This window comes from Humulus lupulus, chromosome X (genome assembly GCF_963169125.1).
Source record: "Humulus lupulus chromosome X, drHumLupu1.1, whole genome shotgun sequence".
NCBI lineage: Eukaryota > Viridiplantae > Streptophyta > Magnoliopsida > Rosales > Cannabaceae > Humulus > Humulus lupulus.
The window spans coordinates 223,655,463-223,660,079 of record NC_084802.1 but is presented as its reverse complement, the minus strand read 5'-3'; positions in this window follow the sequence as shown (position 1 = coordinate 223,660,079).

Here is a 4,617-nt window from a genome sequence, read left to right as displayed (position 1 = left end):
TAAAATTTTTATCATTCTAAGCTTTTCTAAACACTTGGGAAGTGAGATATAGTGAGATTTCAGTATCGAGGTTTAGATCAATTCATAAGATCATTCAAGGTATTCTTATCCCCAAGTTTAGTTCTTTATGGTTCTTTAGTTTTCTTTTATTTTCTTTTCAGATCCTAACTCTTGTTTATAATTCTTGGTTAGGTGTTTAAGTTTCTTGAAAACTTAAGGTTCTTCTCGGTAAGTTTCTTCTTTGATGGTTTAGTTTTCTTTTCATCTCTTTTCTTTAGAAACTCACCATTCTTACTGTTGGTTTTTAGGAGTGTTCTAATCCCATTCTTGTTCCTAAATATCCTGGTGTTTGGTAGGGAAAATAGGATAGATTATATGTGTTTATATGTTTATGTTATTATCTGTTTTATGTTATGATATTGTTGACCCACGATTTGGCCAACTGACACGGAGTCAGAATATGCTTGATATGAATGAATGCGTAGAGAAGAACGTAATGACAAAAGTAAATAAGACACAGTATTTTATAGTGGTTCGGCCCCAAGATCTGGTAATGACCTATGTCCACTTAGACTGATATTAATCTAAGATTCAAAGGAGTGATCAATGAACAAGGGTTCAATGAGTTTCACTTACCTCTGAAGAACAATACAATATTGCTAGGAGAATTACTATAGTCTCTAATGATTCCAGAATCAAAAGTCCCTTCCTTGAGCTATCTTTTGCTATTTATAGGCTCAAGGGGGATTACAAAAGATTGTTACAGATATTCTCCCCTGAATAATCGGGTATCCAGGAGATTGTGTGAGATAAATTCGGGATTCACAAAGATCTTCCCACAAATGTTGCTTTGTATGTGGAACTATCGACCAGACTGGTCGCAGGTAAGACTGGGCTGCACTGTTTCTAATGTGTTTTCTGGTCGATACTCTAGCAGAACGTTCCCAGGTGTCAGCCATGTGCCCTGGGATCACTTGCCACGTCATCAATGCTAATTTTTTGGATAACATTTGCCCCCCAAGTTTATTTATCACGAGCAGTAAAATAAACTTTTGGACAAACGACTCTTCGGTAACCCCGCCTGACGTGTCAGAACTCTTCGTGTGTTCTTGGAAAAAGTAACCTACCTCTGTCTAATCACGTCCTTTCGGTTCCCCAGAAATGATTTCAATGGCCATCCCGCTTCCCCGTACTTTGAAAAAGGGAAACTAATGATTACAATTTTTAATGTCAGAGACAAACTTATATAAGACCTTCGAAGTCTTTATTTTCTTTTTATGTACACCATCGTCTTCACAAGAAAACCTAAAAACCAGAGCTTTTACCGTTCCTGAAGACCGTTTCCTCTGTATTTTCAAGACCCCGTTCGAGAGTTTCTTGATTCCCGAAGGTCCTTTTTCCACCTCCGCAATCATTCTCTTGGTAAGTTTTCGAATTCCCATGCTTCAGATTTTTGTGGTGCATGTTTGTAAATGTAGACCGTTTGAGATTATCTGTTTCTGGTTTGAGATGCTTGTGAATAGGATGTTTTGTAGGCAAAAAGAGTTACGAGTTAGTTTGATTAGTCAGGATTATATGTTTAGGACGTAAGATCGAAGTAAAAATTCGATCTTTAGGCTAGTTGGAAAATAGGTTTTTCCCGCCCTAAGGGGAGTTGAAAAAGCTTTCTTGAAAAACTTTTTGCTTTCACCCTTTAATCCGTCTTTCAAACCGTTCGTATGGAAAACTTTAGCTTCTTGTTAGAATGCTGTTGTATAAAAGCTTAACTTTTATACACGACCAGCGTTATTCTAAAAAGCTTTTTGAAAATTCTCTATCCTCACCTCCCCATTCTTCTGTTTGCAGACATTAATGCCAGATTTGTGGGGAGGTGAGAGGCCCATTGACGACGACCTTCTCGCCCAGCTGCTCGAGGGAGAAGAACAACCGGCCGACCGTGTCCACGAGATTCCTTTCTCGCGTTCCTCTTCCAGACTACACCCTTCTCCTCCAATGGCTCGCTCCAAATCTTCAGGCAAGAAAAGGCCTGAGTCCGAAAACAGCCCAAATTCTCCTGCTCAGCCTGACTTGCAGGCTAGGGCTCCCTCGACCAGCAGTCGAGAAAATCTTGTTCCTGACCCTAATATCCAAACTAGGGCCCGTCCTCGCCATCAGAATCTGCCTGATGTCGAGTGGTATACTTCCCCGGCTAGCTCAGTGACCCTGCGGATGGTTGCTAACTGCTTCAGGAAATTCCCTCTCACAGGGGTTTCCATTATACGTCCTGCTGCGGACCAGAGGGCTAACCTTCCCGGAGGTGCAAACAGTGCCTGGTCCCAGTATCACATTGAGGCGGGAGCTTATCTCCCTCTTCATCCCTTTTATGAGGGGGTGGCCAATTATTTCGGTGTCGCCCCCTTCCAAATCACTCCAAACGGATATAGAATGCTGGCCGCACTCTATATCCTGTATAAACTTAAGAAATGGCCAGAGCCTACGCCTCATGAGATCAACTACCTTTTTGACCTCAAATCCAACCCGCAACAGCACGGAACGGGTTTCTTCCATTTCTATCACTAGGAGATCAACCGAACATTCCTGAGTGACACTACACACATCTCGAATGTGGGGCAGTATAGTAAGGAGTACTTCCTTACCCCGAATATAACCAGAAACAACCTGGCCTTCACTCGAGGAGGTAAGTGCTTGTCTTCGACTGGTCGATACTTTTCATCGAGGTGTTCCCTTCCATATTTCTCAAATTGTAATCTGTTTTTCAGGCCCATGGTTACGTCTGACGCAACAAAAAGCGTCAAAATCCTGGTAACTGAAGAAAACTTGAGGCTGTCTGGCCTCCTGGCTCCTCGCCATGAAACTAGAGGGTCCGTGGTGGACGAAGCTACTGCTAAGGGGGTTCCCGAGCAGCAACCTCCTGTGTCTCCTCAGAGGAGGAGGCCGACGGGGGTTACTATTAGGGAGCCCACAGGCAATCCTTCCGCAGAAAGGCCTTCTGCTCCCCAAGGCAAGGGGAAACAAAAGGCCACAGAGCCAGTTGTGGACTTGGGAGAGTCTTCTGATGAGAACGGTAACACTATTTTACATTTAAATGGTTTGCCAATTCCCTGTCATTTTTTCGACGAGGAGGGAAAATTTACATATACTCCAAAATTAGGGCCAGACTTCTTCATGCCAGATAATGAGTATTTGACTAATAGGGTCAATAGTGTAGAGACCAATAGTTGTAGCTCGGGTATTCACTTTGTTACCTCTTTTCTGTTGTATAATAAATTTTCATTTGCCTCTTGCCTTATCAGTTGATTGTGTTTACTTGTATGCAGACATGGCCACTCCCAAAATCTTTGACATGTACCAGGCCGAGGAGGAAGAGGAAGTTCCCCAACTCCGGCGAAAGCCATCAAGGAGGCACACTGGCGAGACCAGCCAGGGGCCCACCAAAAAGAGTCGAACCGAAGATCCTCCAAGGGACGCACCAACTGGGCAAACTTCCGCCCATCCTCCGAATCCCACGGAGAAGCAGACTCCTTCTGCCACGCCCAAACCTCCGGCTGCGCCTACCGGAGAGCAAATTACTCGGGAAGAAGCTCTCGGGGCCAAAATCTTGAGCCGCACTCTGCGATCAACCAGGGATCGCCTTGAACGCATTGGTATAAGCGACCGTGTCAAGGATGCCATGGTTGAGGCTGAAAACATGTCGGTCGACCTGATCCTGAATAGGGCCCTGAATGAAATTTCCAGCATAAGTACTTCTTTGTTTCTCAAGCCTTAGTCTTTTAGTCTTCACGACAGGTTCTAACTCCTTCTTATTTTATTTACAGGCCTTGCTGTCTGCTATTACTGCTCGTACCTGTGCCCAGGCTTCCATCGAGCAGGCTAAGGCAAAGGCCATTGAGAGGCATTATGTGAAGGCAGCCGAGGAGCTTTCAGCTACAGAGGCCAGGCACGCCAAAGAGTTGGAGGCAATGGCTCGAGAGAGGGACGCTGCGGTGACTAAGCTGTCAGAGGCTGAAGCTGCAATAAAGTCAAGGCAGCAGTATCGAGATTCCAGCGTGACCCATCTTCGCGAAATCAAAAGGTTGGAAGAGATGCACAAGTCCAAGGATGAGGCCATTGCCACTCTTGAAGGCAAAGTGAAGCAGCTGGAGCTTGACAACTCCAAAAATCTGGAGAGGTACAAGAGGACGACGCTCCGATGTTTCTACAACTTCTGGAAACACAATCAGGGTGCCAACTTCAGCTATCTTTCTGAAGACGTTAGGAATGCCGAGCTGGCGCGTTGTGCTGCCCAACTGGCCGAAGAGGAGGCAAGAGCGAGGATCCCTGCTTCCCCTAGCCTGGCTGGTGCTGAAGAAGAAGTTGTTGCTGAGGATGCTGTCACCCAGAATGCTGCCCAGGACCCTCCGGCCCCAAATGCCTCTTAAACTTTTTCATTTATATTTTTTTTTCTTTCCTTTTGGCTCCACGACCCACGGGTCGTGATGTAAAGACAATATTTTTGTTTTAAACTTTGCTGCACGGGCAGTAAATCTTTTTTTCTTTTACTTGAACAATTACATCCAAGCAGTGATGCTTGCGGTGTAAAAGATTGCATGATGCTATAATATTTTTATTTATTATAAC